Consider the following 23,968-nt stretch of genomic DNA (forward strand, 5'->3'; position numbering starts at 1 on the left):
AAGGGGAAAAAGAGACGGAATCGGTGGCGGTGGTCGATAATGGTTGCGTTTCGGTGGAGCGGAGGAGATCGGTCGGCCGATGGATCAACACGTTGGAGCACGGCGCGTTGTCACTGCACGAGCACAACTACGGCGTAGCGGCGACGGTGGGAGCGCAACAACACTAGCGTGGAACGCGTAGCACTCGACGATATACAACCGCTGGTTGTGAGAGTCGCGGAGGCTCGGAGGCGCGCGAGTCAGCCCTACTAGTGTTCGCTCCTCGCTTACCTGGCCGCTGCCCTGCTGCCGTTCCTTGCCTAGGCCGTACCCCCACCCCTCTCCTCCAACCCCTCCACTCCTTCCGTACACGAGCCTGCCCCTCCATTCCTCCTACTATCTCTCTCTCTCTTACTACCCCCTCCTAAATATCTCTTTCCCACTCTTTCTCTCTTTTTCTCTTTCTCTCTCTCTCTCTCTCTCTCTCCCTTCCACCACCTTTTCCTCTCTCTCCTCTCCTTTTCATCCCCTGCCCCTCTCATCCCCGCTTTTTGCCTCCCCATCGACCCTTTCGTTTACGGGTTTCGTTTACCCTTGCAACCCTACCGATATCCATCCATCTCTCTCTCTCCCTCTCCATCCATCCATCCTTTCTTTCTCGCGCGTAGCGTGCCGCGCTGCGTTCGCTGCTAACGAAACGCGCGCAAAATGTGTCTACGACGTTTCACGATGGGTTGGTAAAGTCGACTCGAGCGTGATTTCAAAAAATGGGGGACGGACCCTTTTTCGACAGGTACGCTTCGATGATATCGTTCGTCTCGCTTTCTCCTTCGCGTTTTCATCTATTGCTGAAAAAAGAGAGAGAGAGAGAGAGAGAGAGAGAAACGATAATCGATACTCGTGATCATACATTTTTATCGATAAACGTACATTTCCTTCGATAAATCAACGTCGAAGAAATTCACCGTTTTGTTTATACGTTTTCCAATATGCGTTTTCCTTTAATACGTTTCTTTTCCAAGATAATCTATCGTTCGTTTCGAAAATTTTACAAACTCGATCGACTATATAATTTTATCGCTCGTTGTTTCTTTCTCTTTTCTTCTTTTCTTTTCTTTTCTTTTTTTTCTTTCTTTCGATTTCATTGCAACGCGAACGATTTAAAAATTGTTTTTAAATTCTATTGATTTAAAAGTGAAAATCGTGAACAACGAAAACGGTATCGTGGTATAGTCGCGTTCGATATTCCATCGATTCTTTTCTTATTTTTTTTCCTTTTCTTTTTCTCCATACTCGTCGCTTATTATTATTATTTTTATTTCGCAGCGACCGAATGACGGCCACGCGATATAAATTACACACATCTACAGGCCGTCTTCTCGTTGAATCGAGCATACACCGAGGATGACGCGCCGTTGCGTCGTTGTTACGCAATCCGAACCAAGGTGATCCAAGTTTGTTTTCCCAAGACAGTGTCAACGCCACGGTTATTATTTTAAATGTATCTCGATACGACGATGTCGATGGCGTGTGACCGCCGAACCGGGCCAAACTTCGATCGTTTCGAGAAGAATTTGAAAGATCGGAAAAAAGGAGGGAAAAAAGTTTCGTAGCCGAGATCGAGCAACGGCCCCGTCCCAACCGACGCAGCCAGACGATTAATTATCGATCGACGAGCGACGGAATGTCCCGCGAGAACGGAAAGCCGCGCTTCTGCTTTCCACGCGTCGGCGTCCAGTGGTGGAGAATTACATTGCGCGTGCAAGCATTTCGCATAGGTGCGCTCGCGGCAGAATGTCAGAGCGAGTGCTGCGCGCCACGCAAAAAATTTCCAATTTTTCTAAGCCTCGCGGTGTTGCAGTTTGCTTATGATGCGAGAAATCCGATACCCCGATAACAGACAACAAAACGATACAACAAACGGGTTTAAATCGCTTTTTAAATAATCGTTTCGTACGACTTTTTTTTCTTCTTCCTTCTTTTTAAATAATAGAATCAAACCGGCTAACGGTTTACCAACGATATGCCGAATTTTTTAAAAGATAATTAACGACCCGCCCGTGGAAGCCAATATTTGCCCCGAGCATCGTTAATTAATTTCTGCCGGTATCTCGGAACTGTTTGGAAAAGGATCGGTCGGTAAAAATTCATGGAAAAAGAGCCGAGCCAAGATTCGTTCGGCTCTTATTAGAGTTCCGGCTAGTTGTCGCCAAAATTCGTATCCCGAATGGTCTAATTTTCCGTTCACGGAAAAGGGAAGAGCTGTTGTGCGAGAAAGAGAGTGAGAGAGAGAGTTTGGCACCTCGCAGGGCCGTACCATATTGACACAGTTCTCCCGACACGTTCCCCCGGAGTCTATGTAAATCTCTGGTCGAGACCCCTGTTCCCTGTAAACGAGGGGGAAGGCCGGTTACGCAAAGCCTTAAACGGTTGATCGGCCGTACTAAGTAAAAAATTAAATGAAGCGCGTTTGTTATTTCGAAATAAGTTGGGCAAACGTTTCGCTACGCTCCTGAAGATCGGCACGTTTGATCGCCGCGAGACACGATCCTTTATCTTGGCTATCTCGGCCCGTTGGTGTCGTGCTACCTAACGACGCGCAACACCGTTTTCGACTCGCCCCGGAAGGAACCGAACAAAAACTCCAGAGACCAAGGGCTTGCCCCGGAATAAGGGTAAATTGGGGTGCGCGCTTAATTACCCAAGGTGACAAATGCCAGCGCCGTAGGGCTCGAAATACCTGCCTCCAATACCTGAAACCTACTACCACGCGCTTAAATCATCGAACGATACGACGCCGCAACCTTTGTTACCTCGCTTATCAATTGGAACAAGCGGAACGTCTCCCGGTCCCTCTTAACGCCGTTCTTCATTTTCCCTTTTGACGAGGAAACGCCATTACGAAGAAACGCTGCGAAAAAATTAAACGGCCGTGTTTCCTCAAATTCGTATTTATTTCTTATCTGCTCTTTTCCTGGAACGATCAGAAATTTTCTTCCCTCGACCATGATAGATTTAAATTTTTATACGATGTATACGATTTAAAAATATTGTCTCTGAGCGAGACTGCCTCGTCGAGTGCTGCATTATTGCGATATTATGGTTAAATTACGAATAAAAACAAAGATTAAACGCGTCTTCTTTCGATCTTTAAACGATCCTTGTACGATGCAATTCGTTTTTTCGATGAAATTTTTTCAAAATGGCTTCCTCGTTATCGCGAGGTATTACCAATATGTAAATAAAATTTTCGATATTTCGGTGTCGCTGATAACTTTTAATCTGATGCAGAAACGCTATCTCCCTCGATCGAATCGATCGATCGTTTCAATCGCGATTTAACCGTGATTTAACCGTGATCCTCGCACTCGAGATACTCCGTCAAAAAAAAAAAAACAACTCGATGATCAATTTCGACTCGATCGTTGGAGAGAAACGATGGAAACGGAGTAGATGTTCGCAAGATCATAACGCGATCGTAAGGAGTTTCCTCGTGTAGCTTACACGAGTGTGGCGTATACCAAAGCTCGCAGCGTAGCCTGGGTAAACCGCATTTAATCAGTTTGCGGTCGCGGCCCGCTCTCTTATATCCTTTTAATACGTTTTCTCCTTTCTTCTCTTCCTTTACACTCGCACCACGTAATTCAACTCCCGCACATATGCAAGCTATGGCTACGCAATATCTACACAGCGCACCGTGTTCTTTCCTTTCCCCGGATGAATAACGACACAGTAGTACCTAAATCTTTTTTTTTCAATCGTATCATAAGCTGATCGTTCTCTGCTCTCTTTTTTTTTTTTTTTTTTTTTTTTTTTTTTTTTTTTTTTTCTTTAGAAAGTAATTTATACGGAATAGAATCGTTTCCCTCGAGCTATTTCGAAATATCGAAATAATAAAATTTGACGAAAGTTTCCTCGTTTTTGAAATCTTGGTTTTCGATAATAAAGAAAACATGCATGTTGTAAAGATATTCGATTAATCTTAACTTATCACTGGCAGAATTTGATAATTTTGGGATAAAAGAGCGAAGGGAGTAGAGGATATTTCGATATATTTAATTTATCTGGTGTACAAATTAGGGAGATAATCGTAATTGGATAAGAGGAGAGAATTAGATATAGGCGAAAACAATTGGAACGAGACGTCGCATCGAAAAATTTTATTTAATTCGTATCGGTCGAATCGATTTTCGTAGAATCGGGTGGAGAGAGTAAGAAGTTTCCTGCGGCAATTTTTAAGAGGTTTTACGCCTGTTTCGGGGGCCGGCCGGCAATTTAGTGGAATTAAATAATAGTCCGTCCCATTAACGTAACGATGCGGCTGAGGATGTCCCGCAGGATCCACGAGAAGATTTTGAAAGTGGACGGAGGCATGCCAGGTACGTTCACGTTTTATTTCATCGTAACGTGCCACGAGGTATAGGTATAATACCTTCGTCTCAGAAGTCAGGACCCTCCAAGGATTCATCCTCGATCTTGTGTGGTCCTCCGTGGCTCCTCGAATTATTACCAACGATTTCGCCCGTTCCTACCCCGTCAATCTTAAAATTTGTCAAGAATCCGCGTCCTCCATTTCCACCTAACCGACTTAAAACTCTCGCTTTCGCGCTGGAAAAACCCTCGATTTTTACCTTTTTACGACGCGTAAAGATATATATATATATATGTATATACATAAAAGAAAAAAAAAACAAATCATTATTTAATCAAACGTTACGTTACGAGATACGAGATGCGAGACACATTCTCGTCCGCGAAACGAACTCGAGAAATTTATCGTTTATCGTTTATTGAAGCGAAAGGAATGGCGAATAAATCTTGGAAAATGGAGTCCCGTTTGCTCCCGAGCAACGTATATCGGATCCAATAAAAGATAACGATCCGCTCGCGGTCGTAGCGAAATGAAGACGTAAACGTGAGCGTAAAAGGACGGCGAGGCGGCGATAATCAACGCGAGTATCCCAACGCTAAATATCCCCCGTTTTCGGATGCGGAGACGAAACTCGAGACCCCATAATCGGAAGAACGTAAGTCGAACGTTGCAACCTGTCGCGACGTTACGATACCTCCTCGCGAGTTCGAGATTTACGGGTGGATCGGTAGTGATTTTTCTCTCCCCCCTCCCCACCGAGTGAAAGAGACGTATTTGCCAGTGACGATATCTTTAGGTGATCCGCACAACGGACGGAATGCCGGCAGACCCACCGCAGCTTTGTGACACCACAACTTTCTGCTGCAATAACATTCGCGCCTTTACAACAACAGCTCGTCCTCTGAGACGAGAGATCCACTCTGCAACAATAATACTGCATGTGTGGCCTTCTCAGTGGTGCTCAAATTTTTCGCATCGTAGTTTTCACCACGTAATAACCCGTTCCTATCCGTATCCACGTTTGATCAATTATTTTCCTCCGAGAGAAGGAGAGAGTTACAAAGTTAATTGTCAGTGTTTTTTGATTTATGATGATAATATTAAATAATTAATTCGTCCATTGTTGCCAAGTAGTAGTAATTAAAAGCGCATTACTTTAAATTGACGATAAGTTCAAACTTTTGATCGAAGGAAGGAAGGAAGGAAGGAAGGAAGGAAGGAGAGAAGAAAGTACCTCTGTAAGATTTTAAAGAAGCTATAACCGAGGGGAATGCAAACGAAGTCGGGAAATGAAACGATGCAGGAACGTCGTCAAGGAAACGTTCTAAACTACGAAGGTAATATTTGCAAACAGGTAATAGAGGCCTTAGGACGGCGCCTCGATAAGTGGCGGACTGTCCTCCTCTTGTTCAAACGGACGCCAACGTGTGAATGAATTTTCTGTTCCCAGAAAGTGGCGAGAGTTTCGCAAGATTTCCATTCACGAGGTCGCCGTCTATCATTGAACCGTGGAGATTGCGATTGAAACTCTGCTCGAAGAAGACCACGAACGAGTGATCCGTGATTCCAAAGATAAAAATAAGAAAAACGTAAATGCGAAAAATTGTCGATTCGATTCTTTCGTACGCGCAAAGGTCTCTTCGAACGCGTTTCCACTCCAAAATGGAATATGGGAATATTATGCGGAGTGAAAACGGAGCACGCGCTCATCCTATCGGCGTTCGGTACCGGTATAGAGGTGTATCTGCGGACAATAAATAAGGCGCGATAACGGGAGAGTAACGACAGCGGACCAAGCGCAATCTTATCAAAGGCACGCCGATGTCTCGAATTTATTTTCCAATCAGCGGCGGTGTTTCTATTATAAGTACGATTGCCGCTCTGCCGCATACGATCATCCGTGCGTAAGTATGCATCCGGCTACATTGCGATTTAAAAGCGCGCGATATCTCTTATATCCTCCTTGCTTCGCCCAACCAAACGGAATTAAATATTAACGGTGAATTTGACCGACCGATTTTACTCTTTATTCCGTATTATTATTACTATTATTGTTATTATTATAGAGAAGAAAGCGCAAAATCGAATTATGTTAATAATTTACACGTGCGATTCGAAAGTACGAAGAAAAATTTTAGATCGATGATAAAAACGGAAACAATCGCGTGTCAAGAATGTGTCGAGGATTTATTTTCGAGGGAAAAATGAGAAGAAGCATAGATATAACATTTTTATTCCATGCGTGAATGCACGAATGTTTCGCGATAAAATTTTCAGTTAACGCAAAGAATTTCACGATTTGTTTATATTATGTCGTACGATTCAAAGTCAATCGCGAGAATTAATAATTGGTTTTAGTATGTGTAAGATACGCTATGTGAATGATTAAACGAATTATGGGTAAATTTGGGTAAAAATTGCAAAAAGAGGAAGATGTTTTAAAACGTGGGAAGCAGCTCAACAAGGAAATACGTTCTTATCGAAAAACATCGATATTAGAAGAATCGCGTGCCTGAAACGCTAATCGTTGAATACATTGTCGCGAAAGAAAGAAAATAATTAATTATCACCGCGGCAACAAGAGATTAAACAAATAAGAGCGATGAATAACAACGAATGTCTCCAGGAAACATTCCATCGAGCGAATCATTATCGAACGGAATAATAATTCTTTACCGAGAACGAACGTGTTCGAAAATGATTTTCCAATCGAAAAATGTTTGAAAAATAAAATGCCCTCTTTCGTTTAATTTCAAACACGTCTGGAAACACTGGTTTCCAACGTTTCGATCGCGAGCCACGAAATAATAATCGAGCAAAGTATTATTTTATTTTGAGAGGACATTTTTCTTTATCGCATTTGTCACGCATTTGTTCTAAGAGAATATCGACTCTCTCGGCTCGAAAAAAGACAACGCTATTGATTTCGATACATCGATATTTTAATTTTTTCGTTTCAATTTTTTATTTCTTTCCTCTCGAGGAGAGGAAACGACAACTTATGGAATGGAAAAATTACGATAAAATGATTGAAAATGATTTATTAAAGGATTAGAGGAAAGAGATAATTTTCCCCGATCCACGTGGCGAACGAACATTGCAAAGTTCGAATACACGCGCGCGTTTAATCAACAAATATTCCATACATATCCTTTATATAACGTAAGCGTGAACGTGCGGTAAGCCGTGTTATCGAGATGTGGCTCGCACGAGGTGCAGCTAAGAATCGTTTAATCGAGGATCGGCCGATCTCACCGTCCATAAAACCGAACGGTCCAGTAAGAGGGCATAAGTGGAGGAAGCTGTCGGTCGACTTCCGACTTCCGCGCGGAAGGGCGCTCGCTCTCGCGTCCTCTTAATGGAACGATCGTGTCGCCCGAAACAACGAGCAAACACGAAAACTTGATAATTAATCCGCTTGTAATTTCCCTCCAACGAAGCGGAAAGTTGCTCAAAGTTTACACTTTCTTTCGAATCTTCTCTCTTCGTTTCGAAGAAGAATCATTGTCGCGTCAATTTGCGACTCGAATTAAGGAAAATATCGATATTTCGGGTATGCGCGCGTGAAGTTGATAAGCGCTTTCGTTTTCTACGACACTCGTCGCCTGTTTATGGCGCTAACGTATCGAGAAAAGAAAAAAAAAAGGATGATTTATAAAATCTTTCAAAACAATTCTCTTCGATCGAAAGAATGAACGATCGATAGGAGAGGCTAGAGATTAGAAAATGACCTACGAGATTAGCTTGATTATCGACGATTATCTCCAGTCAATCGTCCAATTCCGATAAAGGCATGGCGATCGTTTTAAAGAAAGAAAGAAAAAAAATTTCTCGCTTCTAATGAAATAATAACATCCCGACTCTTCGACGACGAATGATGAAACGTTTGACACTATTGTGACGATATCCGTCCGATATCCACGTGTCACGTATCGCACAATTTCGCGGTAGCTTCGTTTATAATTATAAGAAATCGTATCTCTATCAGTCGTTTCTAAGAATTTAGACGAGACAAAAATATATATATATATATGTATGTATGTATAACGTTTATGTGCGATGAGAAACTCGATAAAGATCATGAATGAACTGCAATGGCGTGCATGATTCATTTAGCGCCTATCGCAACTATATCTTCAACGGTAATTTTTTCCACGATATTTCATGTTATTTTTGTTCTTTGATAAAAGTCTTATTTCTTTAATCCTTAGAAAATCACCGATCTGTTACACGATCTGTATTCGTTATTCGTTTTATTCAGACTTTAACGTTATGTCACTAGAGTTATATATGAGTATATATCTAATAGAAATTTGAATAATAATGATTGAATAATAAATGTATGGCAAAATACATTTACATGTTACGTAATTACGCATAATATACGTAATATATCGCTACTGTTTTATAACGGATATAAATACAAATATGTTTCGAGGGATTCGAACGATTACTTAAAAAAAAAAGAAAATGTCACCCAACTGTTTTTTTTACCGTAAATAGCGCGGATAATATCGGCCATGGTTAAGATTAACCAACGTTATCATCGATGTTATTCCCAATTAATCCACGATACAGAGTTACGAGGACATTTTTTTCCACGATACATTATCTTTATGCAGCAACTTCCTTCCTTCGTCGATATTTCAAACGAATTTTTCAATTCTAATTATTCACTCGAACGAATCCGAAAGGATCATTTTTCCATTCGTTGATATTCGCTGAACCGCGACGATATCGATTGGAAATAATTGCAACGGGTCGAAATCTTGTCACGTACACGTATGCGACAAATCGTTCGAACGATGAAAACGATTCGCGACATTGAGCGATCGGAAAAGTGTATATATCTCATAAGCTGTGTCGTCGACGCGTATAAAGTTGTTCGGTTAAAGCTCGAGAAACCGAGGTCAATTCGTCTTGCAAATATTATCAAGATCGAATGATCGACAGCTACGAATCTCGGAACAAATTTCTACTCTCACGAACACGCGCGATCGTTTCTCACACGTGTTACCGATATTTTTTTATATCTCGATATACGTCCATCGCAATCGTTGATTTATACTTTTAACAAATCGATCAATATTTCGTCAGTCGAATGCAATATTCGATCGATTAATATTTTGAATCAGTCGTTCTTTATCAATCTGTATTCCATTTTTCTTACTCTTCATTCTCGTCTTCTATTTCGAACCATTAAAATTCGTCCATTAAAATCAATGTAAAAATAAGCGATTTGATTGATTTTTTAAAGACACTATTTTAAACATTATTCGATATCTGTTCGCTTTCTCCAATTATCGTAACATTTAACGATGAAAATCCATCCGCTTAAGATGGCTTCCGGTTGAATGGAAAAAAGTCGGCATTCCATTCTTTCAATTTCACGGAAAAGTGTGCATTCTTATTTGTCAATCGGAGATAACCATTGCAATCGTTGTGCCAATAAAACATTATTAATCCCTCGATTATTTGCCAAGATTGTGTGTACACCGAGATACGCGATTTTTATATCATTAGTAAAATTTATTTGGATGTCTAGAAATGCATTTTTTTTTTCGTTACGATTATTCAAGAATTATCTTTACTCATTTTTATCCGAACGCTGTCTTTTCTTTTTAAACGATCATCACATCGATCATGGAAAATTTAAAACATATACGATTTACGTTTTCGTCAGTAATTTCATAATTCTCGCCTTTCGCAATTATTTTTTAAAATATATTTAAATATTTTAAGATTCAGCGATTCTCGATGAAAATTTGAATGTAACGATTAATTTTAATTGGTCGTAATATTTGTAGGAACGAAAGAACGAAAGAAGTTGGGATTCTTATCTAAACGGACAATACGCGAGATTATAGTTTTTACGTCTTCGATCTCAAGAGAAACTTTGTTCTAAATGATTCCTTCAAATATTTACAACGATGATAAGCACTTTTCCTAAGATTATTTATTCAATTCTGTTTATCCTAAATGCAAAAACAATCGATCGAACTTATCACTTATTAATACTGAATATTACTTACGTTTAAAATAATATCGATATAATAGCGTTTCGCGCATTTACTTTTACCACCATTTCACTTTTCAAAAAAAAAAACATATATCTCTCCGTAAAATCTTATTTTCAAACGATAATGATATGCCTTTGGAATTCAAGATATTCATTTTTCACTCGGGCTTATCGATAAGTACACCTACCGTCCACCGCGCCTCGATCGATTCTCAACTCTCGTAATCATCTTATATAAAATGAATATATATACAAACGCGATATAAATGATGTAACAACGAATTAGAATAAATTGCATCTCACCTACGCGTCCTCCATCCATTTCTTTTCGTCGAAGAATATTACGCGCGGGGGAAAACAAGGTTGGCCGAAATTCTTTGTCGAAATTGGTCGATCGAAGTTAACAACCGTTGTTTGGGATTAAAAATGCAAGGAAACGGACGCGAAGACGAGGAGAGAGAAGCGGCGGATCGGGTCGCAACGATGATCCAAGGGATGGCGGAAGAAGGGGAAGCGAGAGATGGATCGATCGGACGGCGAGCCGGTCGGATGTGTGAGTATCCATCGGACGTTTGCTCGCAAAGGTGGCCGCATTCTCGCCGCTTGGCGCCACATGGCCGTCGCACCGAGTCCGGTAAACACGGACCAGAGTCAATAAGTCATAAAATCCCAACGTCTAGGCATCATCCATTCGGCGATCCGTGCCGATTTTTGTTACACCGGGTATATGCTATACTATACGCGCTATAGGTTCCTTCAATCCGAGACTATTCTTCTTTTTTCCCTTATTCTTGTTTTTACTATATAAGTTTGGAGGAATCGAAAGAGGATTTTGAGGAGGAAAAAATGGTTAGTCACGGAGTTTAATCGTCGAGAAAGAAGCGAAAATTGGTAAATCACGCGGGCCACACGCGAAAAGAAAGGGAAAAGAAAGGGGAGAGAAAGAAAAACAGACTCGCGAAAATTGGCCGATATCTAGCCCCTGGCGGATATTTAATTTTTATTTTATTTACCCGTCGAAGGAAGCTTTTTTAAAGAAAACGCAAATTCATTTCTTTCTCTCGTTGGAGTGCACGAACGAAGCAAAGCTTTCGCTTTGTAAAGTTTAATCGCGAAGATTTTCAGAAATCGGTTGGAAAAGTTACGTAAACGCGCGTGGATGCCAAGTCAATCCCCCCGATCCCAGGATGTAAATGTATTTTCACGGTTGGTTCGAAGGTAAAGTTTGCACGGAACGTAAACCGAAAGTTTTGGAAGGAAGAAAGAAGAACGGCGCGTAGAAGTGGAGGCGGGAGGAGGTTATAAAATTCGTGGAACGTGGAGTACATGAGCCGTGTCGGGGGGATGAACAACACATTAGTCAAAGGCAGTTTACGTGGTCGATGTAACCGAGACGCTGGTATTTGTGAGTTGTCTACCAATTTGTTTCAACGTTTGACAAATGCATTCGGGAGCAGGATGGGCAAACTCGTCTGACGGAACGAAACGGCGAAGGGAAAAGCGGGGAAAAATAAAGTAGCGCGAGCGAAAGAAGGATGGTGGTGGTGTGATGTGACGTTGGTGTTGGTTCTGGTGGCCGTGTCTGTGACTGGATGTGAACTGGATGTTGTTGGTATCCACGATGACGATGTGGAGGTGGAAAGGAGACGAAAGGAGAAGAGGATAGGGGAGGATCGCCGCTCTGATTTGGGTTACTAAACTGTAAACAAATTCCAACTTTTTGTTCCATCGATTATCGATCGGCGCCGAGTGCACAGACCTCCCCGGGTATACTGGCACGGTATATCCACACCGCTTCCATGAATAATACGAGTCGAAATAGCGGCTAACGGGTGTCCCCAACTATCCGATTCTCTCACGATGATCAAAGTTTTCGAAAGGAAAGCTTTCGTACGCCCAATTTTCCAATTTTCAAATTTTCGATTTGAATTCGAACCAACGGATACGTAATCGTGAAATTCGGAAAATAGACTCGTGGTCGGAAAAAGAGGAGTTTGGTCGCTCGTTTTTCTTTCGAAACATCGGTTTCGCGGGCAACTTTCTCGCGATATTTAAACGTCATCGCGGAAGAATTTTTATCGAATCCGCAAGAGGCAGGGCGATCCGCGGCGACGAACAATCGGGGACGAGGAAGAGCTTGGCGCACCGTTCGTTCGAGATAAATATAAAAATGCAAATGGGAATGGAAAAGACGTGGCAAAAGCGTGGAAGGGTGGGGGGGCCGCGATCGTAAACCGACGCGACACCGACGAAGAGACACGCGAGAATTGCGCCTCGAACATGATTCGACTCGAACAAGGACGAAGAACTGGTGCTCCGTTCGATGAGATACGCCGAGCTACCGTATAATCGGGCTTCGAACCGGATTCGACCGTAAACCTTAAGTCTTACTCCGAGAAACACCCTCTGCGTACTTTTTTAATCCTTCGCATTAAGAAGGACGCTACTTCGATTCGATAAAAAATTATTCCTTATCGATTCTTCTTATCACCGATCGCCGAAATTCGAAAGCGAAGTTTAATAACGGTCCGTCGTTTTCGTTTTAAAAATACACGTCGTAATGTAACTTATACCTTTATAATCGGTGGGCGTCGATTCGCTATTTTACGAACCGAAACCGACCGATATTTTCCTTCTCGAGTTAATCCTCGGGTTTAAGATCGATCACGATCACGATATCGTCGTAACGAGCGATGAATATCGAAGTCGGTTGGCGCATGCAAGAAAATGATATCGTTTCGCGATATCGAGAATACGAAGCGGCCAATCCTTTAACTCAGCATGAGGTACGTTGCGATGCTTTCCGCCGTTTGCTTTCGCTCTCTTTAAAAGTTGATCCATTCTCGCCGACTTTTTCTTCTCGTCCAATCTTCTTTCTCTTACCACGTGAATAGACCCAACGTTTAAATCGCCATTCAAACGACGCTCCACCGCAGTACGTTCCTCGCGTTTGTTTTCTATCCGGCTTATATTCGAATACCGGCTCAACTCCGAGAAGGATTAACAACCGTTCGCTCTTTTATCGATTATAAGGGCCGCGAGAGATGCGAAAAGAGAGAAGAAAACGATCGTCCCTCAATTTTCCGCCGCGAACTTTCAAAGTAAGAATCGGATATTTCTTGATTATTCCATAAATTTCCCGAACCCAAGTGGAAGAATAAATTAAAATACCATCGATGATTTAAACTCGTTAATTGTACGAAATTATTAGAGGGAACGTTTTCATCGATCAAAACGAAATCACCGTGAAGGATTATATTCCGAATCCTTGGGAAGAAGGGAAATACAGCGTCCCATTATTGGTAAATCCCTGACAAACGACTATTGTCGGAAGTGTCAACGATGTTTGAACGCACAATCGAGCCCAGGATGACGAGGCGCAACGACCACGAAAAGAGAGAGAAGAGATTTTCTCGACGCTAAGCTGATTAACTCGACCACCGTTTGCCAGTCTCTGATCGAGACTCGTGGACGTCGACATAAAGGACCATTCGCCGTAGTTCAGTTCCCTCACCTGTCTCCTATTTTTCAAATTTCCCATAAAAATTTCTGCGATACCCGAATGACAACGAATCGATTCCTAAATGAACAATCAAATATGATCTCGTGTCGAAGAGATTATATGTTTCGAAAAACGGCCTCCCTCGTTGAAAGAATATTATTCTCTCGTGGAATCGAAGAGGGAAGGTTGAAATTAACGATCCCTGCACCAAGTTTTTCTGCGTGGCCGATACACGAAGAACGGCAAGACGACGAATATAAAAGCAGGCGGCTGCGGTCGTTTCTTCTTTCGGCCAGCTTCGACTAATAGCCGGCATGGTTTTGCAACCGAAAGGAACAGCGACGCGGTTCGATCCGGCAGCGGCGGTCCGCGTAAATTGGCTAATTTAGACGCGAGGCCAGACGGGTCACCGTCTTTCTTAGGGAGAGCAATCAGGAGGCACGGCTTGTTAAGCTACCGCGCGTGCCTTCCTCCGTTTTATTCTCAATTAACCCGTCTCCCCGATTGCCTCGAATCGAATCGAAGCGAACAAAAATATATCTTTCGTTTTCAGAGGAACCACAGAAATCCTCGAGACATATATAAAAGGAACGGACAATCAAATTGTTTTGTCGTATCGCGAAATATAGATAATATGATCGACGTACACCTGCGTAAAAGAGCATTCATCATCTTTCGTTAATGATAAAAACTGACATCGAAATTGCATCGCGAAGATACACATAGGACGAAGATGACGTTTGTCAACGAAATACGACCGCGCGTAGAGAAAGGTGGAAAGGGGGGCAGTAAATTTGCACGAAGGAAATACGCGTTTCTGTTGTGGGTGCAGATGTATCGCCAGGTTGGAAAGCGAGCAAGTAAATAAGTAAGCGCGCGCGAATGGGTCGCTGCTGTAACTACCGAACCTCGACGAGGTGAAGCAATTTGTGGCACGCGAGGTTTGCACCTCGGGCCCTCCTCGGCCACGCGCCACTCGTCTTCTATATGGAGCACCACCTCCTCCAGCCCCACCCTCCTCTCTTCCATTTCAATCGTCCAACCGTCCCTATCGTCTCTCGAATCGCGACACGGCCGTTACACACGCCATTTCGCAACCCCGATTACAATTACACGCCCAATTTTCTCCCTGTAAGAGATAATAAATCGCTTCACTTTACCCGCAAATCCATTGGGCGAAATTTCTCCAATCTATGCAATTAACATTCCTTGAATATTAACGCAATTAACTTCACCCCTTTTCCGAGGAAGAATGTATAATTTTTTCCGCGAGGATCGGCGAGGAGGAGAGGGGAGCGAGAGATGATTGTCGAGATAATAGAGCGGGAATGGAAAAGGCGAAATGAGAACCCCTGCGCTCGGACGAGCCGCGTGGCCGCGGAAGATAACCGAGAGCTTAATTGTTTCTGGTCTGGCAACTCTGTATGCAGTCTGCAATACGTAGCAGGCAAAGGTGCGCCTTTGTTCATCGAATCGAACGCAAAATTTGCATGCACCGTCGAACGTGAACCGCCCTCTGAACTTTCAACCATTTCGCCGGAGAGGAGTACGCGAAAACCGAAAACCGACCACGCCTTTCCTCCAAATGCGATTCGTTTATGCGCCACGGTGATCCGGGAGCGAGAGATTTTTCTCGATAGGAGGAAGGAAGGAATCTCGTCCTCGCAGATGCCGTCCCCAGAATTCCGTTTTATCGGACGGTTATCAACCGGGCTCCCCCCCCCCCCCCCCTTTCTTTGATTCCGTTCCAACAAACTCGAAAATAAGAGCGATCGACGCGAATCGACCCTCTGACCGTGCAACAACACAATTCCGGACGATCCACGTCCACGTATCCGTCCGCTTGTTTAAATATTTCATGAAAGCAAGCAAGTTTTACGATATCCGCGGCATGGAAGGGAAAAACGACGACGACGCCAGGAAGTGCGTAAAATTTCTTATTTTCGAAATTTCGATCGGGATAAACGGTGAGCGTAAAAGGCGTAATAAATGTTTAATTTACGATATTGCGCCACGCAAGATAAATATACGCGAAAGAACCGAAATCAAAGTTTTCATTTACATTTATCGCGTATTAACGTGGTCAATTTTATCGATGGTCCCGAACGAAAGAAAGAAAAAAAAAAATAAGGAAAAGAGAATTTCAAGGATACGAGGTGTACGTACCGGATACCGATATCGGACGCGAATGCGTATAATGTATCAAGTGTTGGCTAAACGACGAAGAAATAAAGAAAAGTTAAACGAACCGGTGGAGGATCGTTTAAGAACGCGAGTCTATTATGGCCGATTATTACGAGTAAATTTGTAGCGGTTTCGAACGGAACCTCGTGATTACCTCGCGTTAATCCGCGACATAATAAAGACGTTTGAGCTCGGTATTATTTGGTCCTGTGATTCGCGGATCCTGGCCTAATTACTATATAAAATGCTGAAACACGGCCGTTACGGCGAGGCAATAAAAAGAGCACCGGCAAAACTGCCCGAACGTTTTGGCGCCTATAATGGCCACCCGTATCCTTTTATGCTCCTTCCTCCCAACTTTCCACCGGCACCGTCGAGGCCGACCGTATAACACGGACGCGTGCATTGAATTTACCAAAAAAAAAAAAAAAAAAAAAAGAAAGAAAGAAAGAAAGAAAGAAAGAAAGAAAAGAAAAGAGGAGAAAAGAAATTTCACAGGAATATCGATCGGCATTTATCAATCGTCCTTTTTACACCGTTGATCTATCGCTGGTACCCAGATACCTGTACTGTCTTTCACGTCGTTTATTGTCGTAAGAAGAAGAAGAAAAAAAAAAAGGAAAGGCGATCGCAAAAAAAAAAAAGCCGAGAATGTACGCGCTCCTCGAGTCCTCCATAAACATAGGTGTAGCGTAATATACGATGCGACGCTTTACGATTTCTTATATATGCGCGCGTCGTGTGTGTATTTGTTTACGCGCGCGCTCGATGCGCAAAACGAGGGAAAGAGACGGTGAACGCGTGCATGTGTCAGCTTACGTACGCGCCGCTTATTTAGTGACGCGTCGGCGCTTTTTTCCCCTCGAGGGGGGGCCCTCGAGGTCGTAGGGTCAGTTGGGCGGGGATCTTCGATCTTCTTTTTCTCCCCCCTCCCCTTCTAGGACCGCATACGCATCGCCAACGCGTCTTTGCAGACGTAAACGATTAACCTCGGTGCCGATTTTTCCGAATAATTCGGTAAGCGGAGAAGAAGAGGAGATCGAGAAGAAATGGAAAGGAAAGGAAAATACGAAGGACGTAAGAGCAAGAGTTTCTTTCCATCCACGTATATCGGTGTGTTGTCGAACTTAACGGAAGGATCGTAAATCGGCACCTTGTTGGAATGAAACGGTGTGGTAGTCGTGCCGATCCGACAATAATCTCAAAAATTTACAATCGATAAAGTCGAAAGGGGCGCGGGAATGTGAAGGCGCGGACGGTGATGAGGAACGCGCGAAAAATAATACACCGGCCTCTGCAAACCTGAGGGAAAAAATAACCACGCAGGAAGGATGATTTTTCTCGAAAAAAAAATCGCTCTTCTTTAAAACCGCGATTCCGTTTGCCTTTATACGCTACGTTGCTTCGCTCTATTCTATTACAATGCTCGATATTTTATTTTCAACTTCTACTCTTTGGTACTCGAGCTACTTTACTCCTTTCCTGTTTTCCCCGCTTCTCTTGTCAGACTGACAGACTTATTCTTTTCTTCCCTATCTTATTTACATTCTCTTTATTCGCTCGTCCGTTTGGTTGTTTGTTTCTTTGTTTTTGAGGTTATAAAAATATATATATATATTTACACGTAAGGCGAAATTCATCGGATAAACGTTCAAACAGAAGTGAGTTCGTCGTGCAATATTGTGAAAAAAAATTGAATAAATTTACAGTTTAACGCGAGTGACAAAAGATAAGAAACGACACAAGTATACCTCTGCGTATCGATGTTTCGAAATATCCTCCAACCTCCAACCTGGTTCGTACAAAATACGAAACTAAAAAAAAAAAAAAAATCAAATGTCTACGCGATACAGAAATATTAATAACATATAATTTGGAAATATCTAAACACTTTTATCCCAACCCCATCTTCGTATTTTAACACGGGTGTACAATTACGATAGTTCGATCGAGATCTCTGCGCCCGCATGGATAAAACGCGAATGTACTCGACCGTTATTATAGCAGGGGCTACAAGATATATACATGCACAAAGGGAATATATTTTACACGAGAAATCCTCCGGTATTTACTTAACCGTATGACAAACACGGTGGACTCCGGCGGACCCGTAAAAAAAATCTAAATTCGCGAGATACGTAAAGTAATCTGAAATTTGTTCGTATTTCCCGCAGGAACGTGTGCCAGTGAACGTTTCGTTTTCTGTTTTTTCCACGCGCCCCGTTCCGCGTCGGTTGGTACGCCTTGGTACATTCCGCGGCCGAGGGCTGTAAACATTTTGGCACCGCGATACAAGAACAATAATTTAGTGTTCGCGAGGGGCCCGTGGAGCGCGGCGAGGCCCTTTTTGCCGCCACGGTTGGCCACGGAGCAACGTTCGAGCGGTTGTAACCCGGCACGAACGCGCGCCGCACGACGTCCACTTGTCGATTTTTGCGAAACGACAACCGTGCCCGTCTTATTCGTGCCGCGGTCGTTCACTTGCCCGATTCTCGGCTCCACGGGTATAAGCGTGGATTTCACACGGGGCGATAATTAGCAGTAAATCACCGGGGCCAATATACAGAGCTCGCCTCGCTACTCCGTAAAACACGGGGGTGGTGAAATTATAATAATCCCCTTCCCTCCGCGATGAAAAACGAAGGAGCCGCGTATTTCGATGTTGAAAGGGAGGAGATATCTTTCCTCGTAAAATTATTACGAACCGTTTCTTTTTTTTTTTTTTCTTTTTCTTTCATCCGTACAACATCTGCGCGAGACAACGAGACGTGGAGAAGCGTGAGAATTATGCTTGAAAAATTTCATCGATTCGGTCGTTCTCAGCAAAAGCCTATATTAGAGAATACGTTTAACGAAATACCTGTCTATGCTTCCATTATATATGTATATTTTATGCGAAAATAATTATCCGTTAATTACCCTTCCAGGGAACGGAGATGAATTTTTTTCTTTTCCTTGTACCAGAAACAAAAAGAAAGGAAGGAGAAGAAGATGAAGAAGAAGAAGAAGAAGAAGAAGAAGAAGAGGATTCGAAGGAAGCGGGTACGATCGGGTACACGTGCAGACATATGGATTCACGTTATGGGATAGCACGTAAAGGTTAGCGCCGCGTTATTATTTTTAAGACTGGTTGGATTGAATTTTTATAGGTCTGTTGGCATACGCTTAACGGGTCCAGCGGTGCTCAATCCGCGGGACGAAGGTAAATTTGGATGGGGCATCGTTAACGAGGCACAGCGACGCTCGAAACGGCGTCGGTACGGTAACAAGAGGGCACGGACAACCCCGTTGAGACGCGTTAGCATATGAATGCCAGGGTGGTGGAGCTACAAGCAACGAAATACAGCTAATAAAAGGAAGAAGTTTTGAAAGGGACGCCGCGGTGGATCGGTTTCGTATAATAAACCCCTTTCCTCCGTTCCAGAGGGTGTTAAGGTCCCCGCAAAAAAAAAAAAAAAAAAAAGAGAAAGAGAAAAAAAGAAAAAAGGGTCGAATCCACCCTTCGAGCCCCCGGTTTACCATTGTTAAGTATACAAACGACTTTGGAACTCGTAATTTTCGATCGACTACCGGTCCAAGAAATATTTTACGCTCTCGACGAAATCCTCGACGCATTCGTTGTGCCCTCTTCGCTCTTTAAGCGAAACCCTCTTTACACGCGGACGAGATAAACTCGTCAAATGCGATATCGTAAATATTTCCTCTCACCTCTTCAAGTCTTATCTTTATCGAAAACCATTGAAAACCGTATCCACCATAAATACCGTATGTATTCGAATATGACATTTACGACTCTCTTTCTCTCTCTCTCGGTCGCTAATCCATTCGATACGACTCACGCGTCGTCTAAAAAAATATTTATACACAGGCTGTGAATCAGAGAAGATAGGCGCCTCGTTTCGACACCTCAACGCGGGTTAAAGTTCGCGTGGGTCAGGGCCGGCTTAATTGACACATTTAGATATCGGCTATCTGTAACGGCGTTTTCTCCGCCCTCTTCTCTCTCTCCCTCTCTCTCTCTCTCTCTCTCCAACCGAGCCACGTCTCTCGGTAATTACACGGCGAATTCGTGCCGCTTCGTAAACAGAAAGCGTATTCACTTGTGACGGGTATCGCCGCCCCACTGACGGCCGATCATAATAAAATAAATTATGCGGTGACCGCGCGTCAATGAAATCTTCTTCAATTTTTATCGTTTTATACCCTCGTAAATTGTGGCACTGGCGAGGAGTAACCGTTACGAAACGCGCCTTCTCCTTCTCTCCGTCCGAGGAAACACGGTGGTGGATCGTTTCTCAGGAATCTGTTGATTGATTTAAACCGTGAAAGGGTTAGCGCAAGGCGGGCAGAAAAATAGAGGTAAAGAGAGAGAGAGAGAAGAGGAATGGATGGCTCTCCCTATCCTCCGATTCCGGACCGCGGGGTAGATACGTTGGGGGGGCGAGTCGAAGAAGAAGAAGAAGAAAAAGAGAGAAGAAAGGCCGAGTCGTTGGCCCACGCTGTCGAGGCAACGAAATATACAGCAGGTATACCGGACAGGTCGCGTTCTAGGACAGGAGGGGAGGAGAGAAAACGAAAGGAACGGGGAGAGAAAGTGGAAGAAAGAGAGGGAAAATTAGTAGAGCGAGTGGAATAGTCGGTAATAATACGAGCGGCTCTTAATGGAGGCATCAGCCGATGCTCGTGGCCCAATTTCACGCGGTTTACGATCTCGTTGTATCAGAGGTCCCGCGGAGCGAATTAACCCCCGCGTCTACGTCCTACCGTCACATTTGTGCTCTCTCTTTCTACAATATTTCACGGGGGAAAAAGATTCGAATTACGATCGTATCGAAAGAAAATCCGAGACAATTTCTTTTTGTCTCTTCGAGTCGCGGCAAAGTTTTGTTCGATCGTCGGATTACAAATAATCGGATTAAAAATGTTTTTGTTGAAGAAATATATGGACCGGTCGATCTTACTTGTCTCAACTTATCTTTCGAATTATTACTTTTTCGTTGAAAGAATCGAATTATTCGATCGCGAACTTTTAACGAGATGTCAAGCAGAGATTCAGAAGCGATAACACGCGTTGAAATCGAAGCGACAAATATTTTGCACCTTCGAAACGGTGACTCTTACCTTCTCTTAACTTCTCAAAGTGGTTCGTTCAAACGCGTCCAACCATGCAAATTTTACTTCGAATTTGAAACGAATAAAATCAAAACTAACTTGAAATTTAATATTTAATATTTTTTCACGCGGGGATCACGGACATTAATCTGGAAGAGCACGGATGCAAAAAATATCATAAACGATAAGTTTAATTTAACGAAGAATCTCTGCGCGTTGAGAATTAACGATTGATCGTATGCTATTTGGGCGGGTAAAAAAAGGAGTGAAAAAAGGAGACGTCGAGTTGATGGACAGAACGACATATTGAAACACATTAAGTCAACGCGAACCAATTAAGAGGGAGCGAGCTCGAAGCTGATACCAGAGATACGATCGAACGGGTAGGGTGGGCGTAAAATTGGAGGGAGCAGGTGAGCAGGCCGCTATTGTCTCGAGTCATTCCGGCTCCAACAGCGGCCTGTAACTTCTTCGAGATGTTCCGATAGCGCCGATCGAGATCGATACACGGCCGCCAAGACGTGGCCGCTGACATGTTGACCCGACTTTGCTAGGGTCGAGTTGAGAGAGGTCAAGATCTTCTGGACAAGTGCCACGGGGGAGTTTCGTGATCGAGGACGTTCGCTTTTAATTTTTCGATATCGATACGTTGTGTAAAAGTGAAATTCAACAAAAATCTCTATTTTACTCTTCGTATTTACCTCGTTTCAAAGGTTTTTCGTTTTATCCCTTCGTGCGTTTGTCTAAAGTTATAATAACGATATTTAAACGTACTATAATTGAAATGGAGAACGTAGAGATATTTCTTTTATCTAAAACAGTATTTATTTCCTTCGATCCCGATGTCTCAAACTTGAGAATCGAGAGACGTAATTTTATCTGAAATTCGGTGATCCCGCGGTTACGACTAGAATAGAGGGAATAGACTCGGATGCCCGACGTATTTTCGATGATCGATGTCTCGCGATCCAACGATCCTACGGGAGGTTGGGGATGTCAGGTGCTTATGGGACACCGTGTATCTCCACGAGAGGCAGTAGGGAAGCGAGAACGAAGGAATCTTGTTCTTTTAACGACAGTCGGCGCTATCGCGCCGCCCTCTATTAATCATCGACCGATGACGGGTAACTCGTTCGGTTTCTCACGCGTTATTTCGAGCTTACGTTTCGAGTTACTTGCCCGTTATTCCGAGCTTCCTTTGATCGCGTTACCGATCCCGTAATTGATCATTGAAAGTCGTACGCTCTTTAAACTATTGGCATTTCTTTTCATCAAAGATCATTAATTATATGCATTCGATTTCAGGCGATCGATCCCGTGAAAATCCGCTTTCTCGAGAAGCTGGAAATAGTTATTTATCGTTAATCGATTTCGTTCGAAGAAGAAGGAACGGTTCGGAGAGAAAGACGAAAGGGATGTCGAGAAAGGAAAAATCTTGAAAATTTGTAATTTGGAGATGACGTAAGAAGAGGCGGCTGGAGCGACTGTCCGACGTCTGCTCCCCTCTGAACGGGCAACCCTCGTGAAACACGCGACACGTACGGTAAAACTACGCGCCACGTGTATCCGCACGCGTGTACTCGGCCGGACCGACCCATGTCCCGTCGACTGGCAGCCATGGGAGCCTTCCAACGGATCTGAATTAAATTTCACAGCTCGTGAACGAACGTCGGGCCACCAGCTCTAGACCACGCTCCTCCCTCCTCCATACTCTTCTTCTTGCTGGATTCCCTTTCCTTTTCAATCACGGCCAAGTGTATTAATTACGAGGAAAGGTATCAAAAGTGTAATCTTGCGCGGACATCAACGTCGGACACCAACCGTACGTCTCGAAGATTGAAATTCCTATTCCTTCTCCCCGGCCTTCAGTCCGCTTCGTTAACCTCTCCTCAACGTTCTTCCATCTTTCCATCTTTCTATCGAATCGCGTTCGTTGAACGACGAGCGAGCATTCTCCTTAATAATCGGTCGATGCTTGTTCGAATACGCGAAATTTAATAATAATAATAATAATAATAATAACAACAACAATTTGTACGAATATTGGAAAATATTGGAAACGAAAATTTGCAGCAAAGTATCGAGCGAAGGGGGGGATTTTGAAATTGAATTGCAGGGGGAAGGTATTTCTGCGGGCAGCAGAAAAGGAGGTGACCTCGCGTGAACTCGAAAGATCGGGGGATCTTTTCGGCAAGCGACCGGCTCATTACATTGTCTTAAGTTTCAAGTTGTACGAGTACCTGTTGGACAGGAGGTGGGACCACGGCCGAATATGACGAGGGTGAGGATACCGAGGTGAGACTGATGTATAAGAGAAGGCGAGGAAGGGAGAAGAGAATCGAGAGAACGAGAGGGAATATGGAAGAAAGTGAGGCGCAGGGGAGAGGATCCTCTCCGGAACGGAGAGGAGGGGGCTCTCAGTGTCGTATTATTTCAGGTTTGCATACGTTTCGTGTTTCAGTCCATTATGTTCGGAGCGGCGTGCACCAAAGGCGTGCCCGATCCAAAAAAGGGACGCCGGGGAGAAAGAAAAAGGGGGATGACGAGCGTGGAAGGAAAGGGACGCGGAGGGAGAGGATATCTGTCCGAAATCGTAATATCCTGTTATTATACCGCACACGCCAACTATCGAGGCGAAATACGCGAGGACCGTTACCGATAAAGTTGTCGTCGCGATGAAAAACAGCAGCGAGCATCGCGCGCGCGCAAACGATCTTTCTTCCCTTCCCCTCCTCCTCTCGAAAGAAATTAAAGGCGAACGATCGAAAGGACCAGTTTGCCCGCCTATCGTACATTCCAA

The 23,968-nt window shown here is 43.4% G+C and overlaps 1 protein-coding gene across 3 annotated transcripts in view; it reads right to left on the reverse strand.

Annotated features, from left to right (window-relative positions):
- Nucleotides 1-23,968, reverse strand: part of LOC102675249 (fibroblast growth factor 17-like) — an 82,752-nt gene that overhangs the window by 45,636 nt on the left and 13,148 nt on the right. Inside the window, exon 1 of one of the 3 annotated variants that reach the window (XM_006623266.2) lies at nucleotides 18,762-18,784. The exons of the other annotated variants lie outside the window; for them this stretch is intronic. The gene's annotated coding sequence lies outside the window, so the exon portion shown is untranslated. Of the gene's footprint in view, nucleotides 1-18,761; nucleotides 18,785-23,968 lie in introns of those variants that run through there. 3 annotated transcript variants of the gene reach the window in all.

This window comes from Apis dorsata, unplaced genomic scaffold, assembly GCF_000469605.1.
Source record: "Apis dorsata unplaced genomic scaffold, Apis dorsata 1.3 scaffold_867, whole genome shotgun sequence".
Taxonomy (NCBI): Eukaryota; Metazoa; Arthropoda; class Insecta; order Hymenoptera; family Apidae; genus Apis; species Apis dorsata.